We start from the raw sequence: 16,974 nt of genomic DNA, 5'->3' as shown, positions 1-16,974 counted from the left end.
CAGTGGTTACAATGGGCAGAAGAAGGTCAGAGTTTTCTGTTCTCAGAGCACCCATCCATGAACCTCTCGGGACAGGTTTGAGTATTGTCTGTCTCAGGTGTTCGATTTATGAGATGCTTATTGGCCCCTGCAGATGGGGGCTTATCGAGGCAGTCATGGCTGACTTTTCTGTGGTTTTGTGTGTTGTGGTCACACCCTAAGGGCGTCCCCAAAATGTAACAGTTGATGATACTGTCATGGCTCCCATGGAATCCATTCTGTAAAGTCCAAAAAGTCCTCAGTTCTTTATGCTTTCTATATTTACTTTTATATATTTGTCTCCTTCAATGGTCACTAAATAATTATTATTAAAGTAATGAACAATGAATAAAAAAATGGATGTATAGAGGAATGAATGAATTAAAAATCATAAACTTATATATATTGTTTATAAAAATATTGATTAAATTTCTTCTATGATATATATGTGTATATATATAGTCCACAATATAATAATCTTACTGCTACTTAATAACGAACACCTTAATAGAGACTATATTGTCACTTTCTTGTAATGCTGTATAATTCCTAGCCTGATACCTTGCACACTCTAAGTACATTTAATGAGTAAATGTGTAAATAAAAATGTCAACATTTTAAACTTATAGTTGCCCTTCATGTAATTTAAATATTAATGCAAATTGGTAAGTAAAAAGATTAGGTCAAGTTTAAAATAAAATTCAGCTATAGCTTTTAGGAAATGAAGAAAATAATCCTTCACTCCAAATTGACTTCTTTGTGTAAATTAGTCCTTGTTAAATATTTGCAGACTTACAAATTTATAAAAGAAAGTCATCAGTCTCATCAGTTCTGTTTCTTTTTAGAAGAGGGTCAATCTATATTTAATTTACTTCTACAAGCTTGAAGGTGAAAATTTATTTAGTAAGCATTTAATGACTGTTTTCTAGGTACTATTCTTAATCTAGGTACTTGAAAGGATGGTGCCTATTCTTAAGTTGCTTATAAGTACAAGAGAAACTTTTGTTAAGGAAAAAAAGAGCAAGAGGCCTAAGATGGAGTCACTTGCCCCCAGGAAGACAGACCAAGACTTAATTGCAACTTCGGCTCCTCCCAGGAATCAATCTAGAATTCCTGATCAACACTAGTGAGGCAATCTGCCTAATTAAACCCCTCCACACCAGCTGCCCTTCCCCCAGAGGAAGGTGCCCTTGCCTAAGACAATCTTTTCTTTTGCTAGTAACTTCCTTGTTCCGCCTTGTTTCTGCCTATAAAAAACCTTTCATTTTGTACTTCTCAGAGTAGCTTTTTACTACATGTGATGCCAATTAGACTTTAAAAATTTACTAGGTTGTATTTTTTAAATTAAATTTACTGGGGTGACATTGATTAATAAAATTGTATAGGTTTCAAGGGACAATTCTATAACATATCATCAGTATATTGCACTGTACGTTCACTACCTGAAGTCAAATCTTCCGTCACCATATATTTTACCCTCTTTACTCTTATCTATCTCCCACCTACCCTCTTCCCTCTGGTAACCACTAAACATCCTCTATGAGTTTTTGTTTGTCTTGTTCATTTGTTGCTTTCAGTTTTATATCTCACATTTGAGTGAAATTATATGGTCCTCAACTTTTTGTCTGACTTATTTCACTTAGCATGATAATCTCAAGATCTATCCATGTTGTCACAAATGGCAGTATTTTATCTTTTCTTATGGCTGAGTAATATTCCATTGCATATATGTACCACATCTTCTGTATCCAGTCATCTAACGAAGGGCACTTCGATTGTTTCCATGTCTACCACCATACTACCTTGAATGCATCCAATCTCATAGGTTGGAATTTTAGCACTTGGAATATTTACTATTGTACAAATTGAAAGACTTATTATATTTTTGATTAAATTACACTAAATCATATGGAGACAGCATAGGGATTTGGGCCTAGGGTCGAAGGAATGCCAGATAAGCTGACCACAAGAATGTCACCACCCATCATTCCCTATGCAAAAAATGCAAAAGTAGCTGATTATTATCTCCCTTCTAAACCACTATTTTGAAAATGCAGTTGACCAAAGTTTATCCACTATATGACCTTGCTAGGGTGCTGATAATGAGCAGTTTATCATCTTGCTCCACAGCACAGGTGGAACATGATTACCAGGCAATGTAGCCAGTAAAGAAAGCTAGCCTTTTTCAAAAAGCCCTCCCCTCGGATTTCAAAAAGCTCGCCTTTTCATGCAAGCCCAATTTGTCACCAGTTTATAAAAGCAGCTTGGCAGAGCCATAACTTGAGTCAGTTCGGAAGACCTTCCTCTCTTCTGTGCTGCCTCCCTTGTGCTCAAGCATGTTTAATAAAATTTCTCTGGAAATTTTTCTGGGGTTTCCTCTTGATTTCTACCTTGGGAAACCCAAGAACCCAAATGCTGGTAACAATATATGAACATAATTTAATGCTCTTTTGTTATTACATACTGCACTGTGATACCAAAGAATCTAATTTTTAAATGAATTAATAACTTGTCCAATTACTTTAATAAAATAGAATCAAAATTTTATTTACATTTCAAACCAGCATTATGACATTATCTGAAGATCCTCTTTATTCAAATTCCTTATGGATGCCAATTTTGTCTTTAAAAACCAACTTGGTATTCTAGATGAAGAGGAGCAGAATTTGCCACCCCAAAATATGCCTCTTTGGTATAAGGGTGATTACAGGCTGATTATTTTAAAGCAACAGTAGAGAAGAGAAAAGCTCTGAGTAGAAGTAACTTTTTTGTAAACATTTACATTTATAAGGGAAATTTCCATCTCTTAGAAACTCTTACCAAGGAGGAAGTCAATGACTTAAATCTGCATAATACCCTTACCCTAGTTTACTGTGCTTTTCCTGATAACCTCCCATAACTAACAACACCATCTTTTGTTTTTAATTGAAGACGGTATTTAAGCTTGTGATTTCTGGGAATTACCTGGTTTCTCCGAGTATCTCCCATGTATGCAGGAGATATAGGTGTTATTAAACATGTTTGTTTTTCTTCTGTTAATCTGTCTTTTGTTAGTTGGTGGTGTCTCAGCCGAGAATCTAGAGGAGTTGAAGTAAAATTATTTTTTCTCCCTAACATAGTCAACAATTTCTATTTGAACTAGACAGTTGTATATGCCAGTTATTTTAGAGAATAGAATTTTATATTAGGAATCTGGCTCATATATTCAAGATAAAGACCTAGTACATAATCTTTAGGTCAATGTATATTTAAAGTTAACCTGTTCTGAATGGCCATGAAGCTTATTGGTGTATATATTTAGAACTAGGATGCAAAAATAATGAAATATCATTTAATTAAAACATAAAATATTATCAGCACTGTTAAAATAAAGCAATTCCCAAGTGCCTATCCCAGATTTTGGTACTAAGTGATGTAAAACTATCATGGTTAGTTTGGTTGTTTTAATCTTAAAATATGTACAACTCATTACTTACCTAATGAATTGTAAAGCCAGTGAATGTAATGTTTGTAATGGCTGTAGCACATCTTGCTGGCTGCCCTGAGTTATTCTACTTTGCCTAGGGACAACAGGCTACTTAGTCATACACTGTTTTCTTTATATAATACAAATTCATATTCCTATTTAGTCTTAAATTATGACTTCCTGATTCGAGTTCTCTAAACCTTTTGAACAGACATTATGATAAAAGGATAAGAAGAATTCATTAAAAAAAAAAAAATAAGAGAATCCTAATCCAAATGTCTACTTTCAAGAGTAAAGGGGGTATCTGAGCTTCTGAAGATTGAGCTATTTACATTTCATTTCTATTTTGTTCAAATAAGCAGAGCTTCTAAATGCAAACTGAAGAACGTTTCAAATGGCCTAGTATGTTTTCTGCAAGGATGAAGTATGTGAACTGGAATCAGACCAAGGTGCTTTTTAAATCTGTTCTCTTTATGAGATTGTACTAAAAAGACTCTCAATCTCTTAAAATTGAAAAATCACTCACCATTTAAAAGTCTGGGTGTGTTTGATGTGGGTTTTATTTGTTTTTGTTTGTTTGTTTGTTTGCTTTTTAAGCTGGGCATTTTATTAATCTCTGCAGGCTAATTCTTTCTAATGGTGATTCATGGTCATGGAGATAACGATGGCAGCTTGTAGCTCTACACTATTTTCCAGCTACCCTGTGAGACAGTTCGTTTAATCATAAAGTATTTATGGCATGCCTGCTATTTTCAAAATAAAATGTTAGAATTATAGGAATTCAAATATAAAGGATTAACAGTTTGAAGCTTACACTTCAGTCGGAGATAAAACATAAACTAGAGAAAGAGTGTCCTCAGAGAGACAACAATTCTTAGAATTCCTAACCTCCAGCATTTAGTGACTTACGACTGTGGCAACATGAGAAAGTGACCTGTTTCTTCCAACTCAACATCTCTATCTGAAATATCAGTGAAATAGGGTAATAGAGTTTCCTACTGGAGATTTTTATCGTTTCTTGTTTTTTTTTTTTTAACACATGTTGGTTACTTATCTTTCCTTTTCTTTTTTTTTAAATAGTCTGTGTTCAGAGTATCTTTTTTCTTTTTTTTACATATATTTAAAAGTTTTAATTACAGTTGACATACATTATATTAGTTTCAAGTGTACGACAGTGATTAGACATTTATATAACTTACAAACTGATCATCTTGTTAAATCCAGTACCGATTGACACCATATGTAATTATTACAATACTACTGACTATATTTCCCATGCTATTATCTACAACCCCATGACTATATTATAACTACCAATTTGTACCTGTTAACCCCCTCCCTCCCTTGGCCCACTCTGCCCTCAATCCAGCAACCATCAAAATGCTCTCTCTTTGAGCTTGTTTTTGTTTTGTTTATTCTGCTCTCTAGATTCCTCATATAAGTGAAATCATATGACATTTGTTCTTCTCTGTCTGACTCCACTCAGCACAATACCCTCTAGGTCCATCTATGTTGTTGCAGATGGCAAGATTGTATTCTTTTTATGGCTGAGTAATATTCTATTGTATATATGTACCACCTCTTCTTTATCCATTTATCCATTGATGGACACTCAGATTGCCTCCATATCTTAGCTATTGTAAATAATGTTGCAATGAACATATGAATGCACATGTCCCTTCGAAGTAGTGTTTTGGGTTTCTTTTGATAAATACCCAGAAGTGGGATTACTGGGTTCTTCTTTGTCTGTTAAAGCCTTTGTTTTAAAGTCGATTTTGACTGGTATTAATATTGTTACCTAAGCTTTTTTTTTTCATTGTTATGAAATATTCTTTTCCATCCCTTAACTTTCAATTTGTGTGTGTATCTTTGATCTGAGGTAAAGCTCTGGCAGGCAGCATATGTAAGGCTTTTGTTTTCTTATTCATTCAGCCACCCTATGTCGTTTGATTGGAATATTTAATTCATTGACATTTAAAGTTATTCCCTGTTACTTTTCTTGTAATGCCAGTTTGGTGGTGATGAACTCCTTTAGCTTATTCTTATTTGGGAAGCTCTTTAACTGTCCTTCAATTTTAAATGATAGCTTTGCTGGATAGAGTAATCTTGGTTGTAAATCTTTGCTTTTCATCACCTTGAATATTTCATGTCAATCCTTTCTGCCCTGCAAAGTTTCTTTTGAGAAATCAGCTGACAGTCTAATGGGTGTTCCCTTGTAGGTAACTAACTGCTTTTCTCTTGCTGTTTTTAAGATTCTTTCATTGTCTTTAGCCTTTGGCATTTTAATTACGATGTGTCTTGGTGTGGGCTGCTTTGGGTTCATCTTGTTTGGGATTCTCTGTGCTTCCAGGGCTTGTACATCTATTTCTTTCACCAGGATGGGAAAGTTTTCCATCATTATTTCCTGAAACAGGTTTTCAATTCCTTGCTCTCTCTCTTCTCCTTCTGGTATTCCATGATGTGAATGTTGATATGCTTGATGTTGTCCCAGAGGCCCCTTAATTTATCCTCCTTTTTTTTTCCAGATTCTTTTTTATTTTTGCTATTCTGACTGGGTGTTTTCTGCTACCTTCTCTTCCAAATCACTGATTCAACCCTCTGCTTCATCTAATCTACTGTTGATTCCCTCTAATGTATTCTTCATTTCATTTATTGTATTCTTCATTTCTGACTGATTATTTTTTATGTTTTCTATCTCCATTTTCATGATTCCTACCTCTTTGTTGAAGTTCTTATTGAGATCACTGAGCATCCTTATAATCAGTGTTTTGAATTCTGCATCTGGTAGATTGCTGTTCTCCATTTCGTTTAGTTCTTCTTCTGAAGCTTTGTTCTATTCTTTCATTTAGGACATGTTTCTTAATTTCCCAATTGTGGTTGCCTCCCTATGTTTGTTTCTATGTATTAGGTAGAGCTACAATGTCTTCCGGTCTTGGTAGAGTGACCTTATATAATATGTATCCTGTGAGGCCCAGTGACACAGTTTTCTTGGTCACTTAGGTTGAGTGCTCCAGGTATGTTCCTTGTGGGGTTGCCCTCCTGTTGTAGTTGAGCCTTGGTTGCTGTATGCACATCATTGGGAGGGATTGATGCTCAGGCTGATTTGTTGTGTGGACTGGCTGGGACTATTGGAGCTGTTGTACAAGGACTGACCTTACAAAGCAGGATTTGCTTTAGCAGGGCTCTGGTGCCTGCCCTGTCTACTCTTTGGGTGTATCTTTTGTGGAGGTGGTCAGGTGGTGTTCTGGTGTGGTCTCAAGATGGCCACTGGGTGTGTTGGTTCTGGGGCCTCTTGAATGGGTCTCTGTTGAAGGCTAAGGTCAGCTGCTGCCTGTGCCCTACCCGGGGTCATTTGGTATGAGCTACAAAGTGATCTGCAGATGGTTGCTACTTGTGCTGGGCTGGGAGGTGCCTGGGAGAGACTAAGCTGCTAACAGGCCAGCTGCCACTAGTACTGGGCTTGGGGCTCCTTAGCAATGGTACAAGGCATGCTGAGGCCAGATGCTGCTAGTTCGGGTTCTGTGAACCTTTGAGAGATTTTAGGAAAGAGCACAGCAGGAGCCAAGACAGGCTGTTTGTATGGAAAAGCCACCTGAAGTGGCTTGAGTGGGCCCACAAGTTGGGTGGGGCGAGGTGTCGGGGAATTACCAGGTATATGGAGACTCAGATATAACAGCTGCCAAAGTCTGTCCACCAGGAGTGGGAAGGATTCAGTGAAAAAAACAATGGATTCTGCCAGCACCTCTGTCCGAGAGAAAGCTGCTCCTCCAGCCCTTGCCTTGAAAACAGACAATTCGGTTCCTCTCCATATATCCCTGGCACCTTTCCAGATGCTGCCTCAGAGAGAGTCTATCACTGAGTAAGTCCATGCATAGGCCCTTTAAGAGGAATGCCTGGCACTCCAGCCACCTTCATTCTCACTCAGACACAATCTCTACTGGTTTTCACAGCCAGAAGCTGTGGGGACTTCTCTTCTGGCACCGGAACTCTAGGCTGAGGATCCTGGTGTGGGGCTGGAACCCCTCACTCCTCAGTGGGGACTTCTGCAGCTGAGATATTCCTCCCAGTTCTTAACTGCCACACGTGGGCATGGGATCAGCCCTTTCCATGATTTCACCCCTCCTACCAGTTTTGATGTAGCTTCTACTGTATATCCTTAGTTATAGGACTTCTGTTCAGCTAGACTTCAGGTGATTCTTAATAATGGTTATTCTATAGCTTAGTTGTAAATTTGGAGTGGTCGTGGGAGGAGGCAAGCACAATGTTTTCCTACATTGCCATCTTAACTTGGCTTTTTATCTTTCTAATACGGTTTAAAAGTGATTTTGCTTAACACATAAAAATGAATCTCTCTGAAGATCTTTAATTCCCATGATTCAATAAATATCTGATATATTTTAACTTAATTAAAATAAACTATGACAGGTTTATGAATAACATAAGTATATGTCAGCAGTATATTTAAGATTTACATATAAATATATACATAAACTTTCAGTAACTGACTCTCGAATGTTGTCTCCTTTCAGCATAGGTTTTGGAAAAGAATACCCATCTAACACTCTTTTAGAATCAGAACACTTGTGTTAAATCCTGGATCTCCCATTTGCCATCTGTGTGACCTTAAGCATGGTATTAATAACTATGATCTCTGGTTTCTTCATTTATTTAATGAGGACTATACCTACCTTAGGCGATGTGGAAATCAAACCAACTCCTTTATGAGACTTCTTGGTCTAATTTATATAAATTTTAACATAAGTATAAAGTATTATTATTTATAAAAAGAGATATTCTAGAATCTGAATACAATTTGACTTTGTCAAATTGCGTATAAATTTTGCCACCTCCATACTCTCTGAGATATTTCATATATTCTGGAATTCTTTAGGACATATTTTCAGTACTGAAGCACCTAGCTACTGAGAGGGAAACCTGGATATTTTGCATGCCCTGCCAGATGCTAAGGAAAAAATTAATCCCATCTCATTTATTGCTATGTAGCTTCTATAATACTATGCTCCCTATATGCATATAGGCTATGTTTGGCTCAGTACCCAACATTGAGAGGCACATAACCCGATGTTCTAAAAATCTGAGCAATTTGTAAGTACTACTAATAATCAAGAGAATTCTCCCTTTTTATAGTCCAACAGAACTGTGCCTTCCCCTTCTAGCTCTTCTAGAAGAGATAAGACTAAACCAAATGCTTAACATGGAACAGGTAAAGTGCCATTGTTTCAAAAGGCCAACATGCACCTACATATTCCTACGTCATTTGTATTACCTATCTTTATGCACAATTACATTTGATGTTCACATTTTCAGGTTGACTGGATTTTATCAATTCACGGCACCATTTTCTGTTTAATTATAGAGAAAGGTGCTTTCCTCTCATCCTTATTTTGTGCATTTGGGAGTTAATTTTATCTTTTCAAACATTCTGTTGTTTAGTACACATTTTTCTGATAACAAGTGAATCAGGCTGGTATAAGACTCTGTCTTTTCTTCCCTCTATCAATTATATGTTTTTCCAAAAGTCAGCTATGGCCCATGGCAGCAGTTATATGGCTTCTGTATCAAAAGAAAAATCTGATTCCAATGATACTGTTTCTATCACTGCCCTACAGACTTTGTAGGGGACTCTCAATGGCTTCGTTCCTGCAGTCCAAGGTTAGACTTAAAGATAGTAATAAACTCAACAATGTAGTACCCCAAAACTGTGAAAATAAAATATACTGCGTAAATATTTTTGTTTTATGTTAATTTTAAAGAAAATATCATAAAGCATTATATTTATCATTCAGAAATTCTTGGAGAACTTATTTTCTTCAAGGCCCTAGAATGGAATTTCAGAGAATCAATATTCTCTGTAAAGATAAATTTCTTGAGCAAATACTAAAAATTCTGTGTATAGACATAAAAATAATTCTCAGTCTTCATGTATCCATGTTCTAGATGTGAAAATTCTTACCCTTATGTCAAGGCTCTATCATTGTTGACATCTAGAAGACCTAGTGGATCTTCCAATAATGAGAGTAACTGATTGTTACAGACTGAATGTTTGTGTGCCTTCCCAAAATTCACATGTTGAGGCCCCAATACCCATTGTGATGCTATCTGGAGATGGGGTCTTTCAGAAGTGATTAAGTTTAGATGAGGTCATGAGGGTGGGGCCCCATGATAAGACTCGTGTCATTATAAGAAGAGGGAGAGAGCAGAGCTTTCTCTCTCTCTATCATGTGAGTACACTCTGAAAAGGTGGCCCTTTGCATGCTAGGAGGTGGGCACTCACCAGGAACCAAATCTGCTGGCATTTTGATTTTAACTTCCCAGCTTCTAGAACTGTGAGAAATAAATGACTACTGTTTAAGCCACTTAGTCTATGGTATTTCATTACAGCAGCCCAAGATGACTAAGACATTGCTATTTATGTAGTGATTTTCCATCTGAAAAGGGCTTTACCATATGTCATTCCATTTAATCCTAACAGCAGTCTGGTATAGAAGGTACCAGGAGCCCAATTTTACAGATGAAAAAAAAAAAGGGGGTCAGAGAGATTAAATAATTTGCTAAGGGTTCCGCTGTTATTCAAGGGCAGAGCCAGGACTTAAACCTGTATTATCATTTTAGATTAATTGCTTTTAGCACTACATTACTCTTGGAACAAAATTAAGAAAAGATATTCTTCTGTGTTTGTCTCTAACATAAAAGCGATAATCATCATTGTTGTCATCATCATTGTTGCCATTATCCCACAACCAACTATTAGCTACCTAGGTCTTTCTGTTAGGCCTCCAAAACTCAGAAAGTTTCTTTCCAAAATTCATATTTCCCAGGAGGAACCAAGCTGAGTGGGCCCGAGATAACTATTAACATGTCCAGTAGCTATAGAAAAGGTCTTTGTGGGTTCTTTTTCCTTTCAATGTGTGCATACAGAACAAAAGGCACACATCATTGGTCTGCCATTTTCAGGGGAAGAGCAACATTAACATTTGCTAGGATGTCTGATGGAGATAGTCAAAGCGACATGGGATCATGTTTCAGAGAACTTTCAGGAATCCTGTGGTAGTCATATCCAAAGTGATCCCCATTGATTCTCACCTGCTGATATTCATGCCTTTTTGGCATCTCTCCTTCCCCCATCTCATTGACTCAGTGCAAACTTGTATGACAAATAATTTACTGATGAAGTAATAGTATGAATACTAAGTCTAGGTCAAAAAAGGTATTACAGCTTCTACTCTGTAGTCATGGTTTACTTGTTCTTGCAGAAGCAAGCCACAAAGTCATGGGGAGATTCAAGCAGTCTGATGGAGAAGCTCATGTAGAGAGGAACCAAGTAGATAGTACCACCTCAAAAACCATATGAGTGAGCCACCTTAAGAGTGGATCCTTCAGCTCCAGTTGACTACTGACTGCAACCTCGTGAGAAATTCCAACACAGAACTATTCAACCAAGTCACTTGTGATTTTCTGACCTATAAAACCTGTGAGGGATAATAAAGATCTAACCCTTGCTTAGCTTCACCTAAACTGCATGGTATCACCAGGAGGGAATAGTTGTACCACAATATAACAGAAATTCAGGTACATAGCTGCAATGCCCCATTATGCCATAACATACAAATGCTAGTTTATGGAAATCTGGAATTATGCTATCAGTACATCTCTTTCTGTTTTGTATTTGTCTTATCAGCTCACTTATTGAGTGTGAGATTCTTTGTATTTATTCATCACCATCTTTATTCTATCCTACTAAAAAACATTTTTATTAATTGGTTTATTTAATAGTTATGTTCATTATGTTTAGTTTTTAAAGTAGATGAGTAGAAATCTTTCCCTTAAAAAGAAACAAAATGAAAAATAATCAATTAGTAGAAAACACTATTTATATCCATAATTGTAGCTATATCACTTTAAATAAAGTATATTTATTTTTTTGTCACACACTCACATGAAAGACTAATAATTGAATATAATCATGATAGCTAATTTGGATTTTAAATCTTATTCAAATATAATTTGATTAAATCCTCTTATAAAAGAATGAGGTACATTACATCAGAATTATTTTGTGATATATGTTCAGTGTTAATTCAACACAAGTAAAATTCTATAAAGAAAAAACATATACACTTGTTTTTTTAAATTTTTATGTGCAAGTTATAATTACTCTGATAGAGCTCTGAATTCATTAAGATGTTATAGATTATTTATATTATTTAATATATATTTCTAGGTACTCTATTAACTAGATATTAATGAAAACTAAAGGAATCGTGAAATTTATATGTGAAGAAATACATGACACTTCGAACTGCCCCTCCAAAAGAAAAGAAGAAGGAATTCTGCCTCAAGACTGCCTTCTTACTCAAAACTACAGTATCAACTCTTCCCTGAATATCCATTATGATGGCCTTCCCTGAAGATTTCAGACCTGCCAGTCCCCACAACTGCATGAGCCAATTCCTTAAAAATATCTTTTAAAAAACTCTCTTTCTTCTCCCTCTCCCGCCCTCTCTCCCACTCCTACAAATTCATCTATCATGTCATTTGGTAACCTAAGTCTAATTATATATGCTCCTTTCATCCTTTTCTGAAATATCCTTCTTCTACAGCCTCCTTCTGCTTTTAAAAATTCTATTCATGACCAGATCAAGTTTAACTTTCTCCTGGAAGCATTTTAAGATCCCTCATTCAGAGCCAATCTCCCCTTCTCTTGCTCTCTCTCAATATTTTGTAATACTGCTACTGAAGTACTTATCCTAGACCTCCTTGACCAAATATAGTTTTCCAAATACTCAAATTTGATTATGAGCTTTTTTTTATGACAAAAGCTAAATCTTATTCCTCCCAGTATCCCCTCCATCACCTCTAATATTAACTAGCACAGAGTAAGCATTCAAATATTTACTGAACTGAACTGAACTCTTGTTGCCAGTGGTGTCCTAGTGGAGGTGAATTTTGAGAGCTGCTTGTAGTTATAACAGGTTGACAGCAGGTGCTAGATGTCAAAAGAAAGAAATTTATATGGTTGACTCCATTTATTCTAAAATAAGCAACTCTCTAATAGGCAATGTCTGAGAGGAAGATATTGGCTGGCATTTCATTAGCAATAGAGATTTCATAAAAATGTGGAGAACAACAAAGAGCTTTTATTTCACCATGAAGGATTTCATACATTTGGTTGAAGCAATCAATGACAAGATGACAAAGCTGTTATGAAATTATCAGTTAATTAAAAAATCCTGTGAGAGGATCTTTATTCTCACACAGCAGAACATTTCCCTCCTATGGCCCTGTATACCAGCTCTTTCAGCAATATGATATGAATTTATTTTCTTAAAATTTATATGATATCTCATATAAATTTCTTAAAGAGTTTCAAACTGGTTTGAGAAATCCTTAGCTGAAAAAAATTTTTTAAAAAGAAATAGTTCTCTCTTAAGACTTGGCATTCTGTTTCAGAAGTTCCTCCCCTGGTTTAACTGGTAAAAGGCCACGTACTTCACTCCCTTCATATTCTCCCATATCCAGTTTCCTGTACCAAATTCATCTCATCATGATGATATGTGCCATTTAATAAGCATCTAGTATATGCCAGGTCTTCAGTTTAAAAACATCATGTAATTTTATTTTCATAATCACCCTATCAGCTTAAGTATTATTAACCCCACATCACAGATGAGGAAACCATCTGTGATGTGGGGTTAGAAAAGTTAACCCACTTGGCAAAGTTTGTGTAGCTAGTAGATTACTGAGGTCCATTATCCTGTACATCTCTAAAACATGTAAAAGACAATCATATAATAAGACATCTGAATGCATAGAAGACAACACCATAAATGGGAGTATCGAAGATTATATCCAGATTATAGGAAACAGAGGTTACTCTTAATAGTTTAAATTCTCAAATAAATATAGTACTGTAGTTAAATATAGTATTATGTTACTATGATTTACAGTAGTAATAAACATGAACAAGAGTTTTTCCTTCTTAGTTTTTGACTGACTAGCCCTTTCCATTTGACGTACCTCAGGCTTGAGAATCATGCAGACATGAGTTTAAATCCTAGTCCTTTTCGTGACATCTAACTAGGACCATAGGCACATTATTTAAGTTCTGAGCTTCAGTATTCTGTTTCCAGAATGAGAATAATAATATCTACACCTTCTAAGTTTATAGTAAATATTGCAAATGAAATAACTTACACGAATTACCTTACTTTTTGTAGTATCATTCATGCAAAAGCTTTTCTAAATATTTGTTTAATTCCATTTATATACCTTACTCTGTCTTTTCCATAGCAACCTTCTCCATTTGGTCTTTTAAATCAATCAATTTTCCTCCATTCCTCCCTCCCTCCCTCTCTCCCTCTCCCTGTCTCCCGCCTGCCTCTCTCTCTCTCTCCTCTTTCTTGCTCATGAAAGAACCAGATATCTACCAAAGAGTTTATTAAATGCTTTCCCACTAAATATTCAAACAACCCAATTAGATTGTAATTAAAATAATAACATTTAACAATCATTAAGCTCTTACTATGGCTGGGATCTAACTGCTCTTCATGTATTTTATCTAATTCTCCCAACCTTGAGGTAAATACAAGTAATGATATTTTATAGAGGTGGAAACTGAAATCAGGTAGTTTATTGAGATTAACTGTACAGGGTCACAAAGCTAATAAGTGGCCAACCCAGGCAGCTTGACCTCAAAGCCTATATGCACTATTGCTATAGATCTTTAAAATGGTAATGGTGGGGGTTATGGAGGCAGAAGCTACAGAAGCAAGACTCTCAAATACAAATGTCGGATGACCCATGTTTACCAATATAATTTTTGGAATGAAGAGAGCAATAAGAGAGAACAGTTCTTTCTTTCCATATCCTCCTCACTGCTATGCAAAGTACTATGATTTGCAGTAGTAATGAACATAAACAAGAGTTTTGCATAATTCGGAAACCTCCAAGAATGCAATTTTCGATCCTATTTATCTTATCTGTTTTTGGTCCTCTGACCTAGCCCTTTTGAAGAAGAAAATGACCAGCAGTGGGTGACACATTCAGCAAACAATGAGCTGAAGGACAATGAGTAGTCTGAACATTAGAAACATCAGGGAGAATGTCTCATTTGAATGCATTTAGAATAAAACTTATTCTTCCACCTAGATAATTACAATATTATGTCCATCAATATAATCAACCTGACAATAATAGATATCACGTTAATAGTTTTATACAGTAAAGCACATTGGTATTTTGTAGATCTATCACTTGAGATATTAGCATGGATAATACTGGTAGAGAGGAGTTGCTTTTTGCTGGACTTTTCTCGTGATAGAATGTAATAACTATGTACAGATTTCCTCAATTGTTCAAAGTTATTAACTGGGATTTACCAAGAAAGGAAAAAATGTATCAATATAGTATTACACACTTATTGAGTACTTTTTATTATTTAGCCGATTCCTTTTTAAGTATTCCACAATTATCCTGGCACCAGCACTAGAGGCTCCAGGCATATTTGGAGCTAAGATTCCAGCTTAGGCTCTTAATAAGTAATATGACATGTCTGAACAGATACTTGTTTTTAAGAAAATGCTTTTTTGGACCATTCGGATTGGAAACTTTTCACTATGCTGTAAATATTCATAAAGATATTCACCCCTAAAAGACAAAAACTTAGAAAAACAGAACTATTCAAATCACTGGCTATTAGTAGAAAAGATACAAACCTGTCCTCTAGCCCTTCAATTTTAATCTAGATCATGAAAAAAAGTCAATGTCAAAAAAAAAAAGATTACAAGGGATAATGAAAAATATATAGCTAACACTGAATGGCTACTGTAAAATAAATTAGTGTTATTTTCCTCTTGGGGAAAAAGTAGAAGCTATTTTTCATTAGTAAAATAACAAATGAATTTCTATATACTAGTATGTTCAGATTTGCATAAACATCTTTGCCAAATTTCCATTTTCTCAGGCAAGAAACAGATCACTTAACTGTATAACTGTGTAATAAGAATCTAGTCTCATACTCAGTAAGATTCACTTTTTTGGGCCACTGTGTTGTAACCTGGTGGAGAAGCCTCATGGTTCCAGTTAGAGGGAGGAACACTCTACTATATCAATTGAACAACTATGTATGTTGATCATTACAAGGCAATTTTGCTCTTGCCTTGCTGGTTATAGAAATGATATTCTGTAACTTACACAGAACTGTAGAGCTTAAGTGCATTCTTCCTGTCCGAGTTAGCTGTGGAAGAGACTCACTGTTTCCTTATCAAACTAGTTTATCTTTTTTCTGGGCTCAACACTGGACAATATTTTCCAGCTTCCCTTGCCCTTAGATGTGGCCATGTGACAAATTCCAGCTAACATACTGTGAATGGAATTAATGTGCACCACTTCCAGGCCTGCCTCATAATAAATTCCAATGAGCAGTATTCATTCCTTATCTCCATTAAATGCACAGGACTCTGATGTTTTGGATGCAAAAGATGGAAGGGGCTTCGGTTCCTGAATGATTTTATAGAGGGCTGCTTATTTTGGACTGCACCAGAATGAAAAATAAACTTCTACTGTGGAAAGCCACCAAGATTTGGGAGCTTACCTGTTATCATGGCTAGTGTAAACCAACTAACACATTAGCATATTTCTAAATACACTGAACGACAATAAAGAGTCAATATTTCAAAATCAAAAAAAGTCTATTTTAATTAATAATCACTGCAACTGAAAGAGGAAATAATAAAAAACATGTATAATTACAGATTGAAAAAGTATTTAATCCTAGTCCTAGTGATTCAGGTCATTAACAAAAACAAAACAAGATGGGAAGTAGTAAACAAACTAGAAGGAACATAGACTTTAAGCCAGAAAGAGACATTTGAAAATTCCAAGCTCTGTTATTTCCTTATTTTGTAAGCTTGAGCAATCTGATTAACCTTTCTCAGGAACTGTTTTCTGTCTATAAAATGGGGATTATGAAATTTAGCAGACAGGATTTTGTAATGATTTTATACACACACATACACACACAACACATATTGACTGATACTTAGGAGGTAGCCAGGCATTCTGCTTCCATTTCCTGACACAACAGAATGTAGATTATGAAGATGTAGATTCTTAGTTTTTGAGCGTCAAAAGCCTAAGCCCGGTCTAAGACAAAAGATTTAGAAGGAAAAAAGACAATTAAAAGAATGTTTTCCCTACTCTTACACTAGAAAAGATTCTTCTGGTTCTGGGAAGAGAAATGAGGGGGCACTACAGGGGAAGTACAGAAATTCACTATCAATGTGTATATAAAGGGAAGAAATCCAGGGAAATCCAAGAGAATTTGAGAGCAGAGGTGACCTGGGCCTTATTCCTAAGGAGAGCCTGTGAGGGAAACACCATGGAGAACAGTATTCCCTATTCCTCCCTCTACCCTTCTTCCTGACCCCAAGCACAGTCAGCCTGAATCAAGATTGCAAAAGAGCATGTGC

The 16,974-nt window shown here is 35.8% G+C and overlaps 1 protein-coding gene across 1 annotated transcript in view; it reads right to left on the bottom strand.

Annotated features, from left to right (window-relative positions):
* DMD (dystrophin) overlaps positions 1–16,974 on the bottom strand; it is a 1,897,222-nt gene that overhangs the window by 530,507 nt on the left and 1,349,741 nt on the right. The gene's annotated exons all lie outside the window — the stretch shown is intronic.

This window comes from Pteropus medius, unplaced genomic scaffold, assembly GCF_902729225.1.
Source record: "Pteropus medius unplaced genomic scaffold, Ma_sr-lr_union100, whole genome shotgun sequence".
Lineage (NCBI taxonomy): Eukaryota > Metazoa > Chordata > Mammalia > Chiroptera > Pteropodidae > Pteropus > Pteropus medius.
This window is presented reverse-complemented; position numbering and strand designations above follow the sequence as displayed.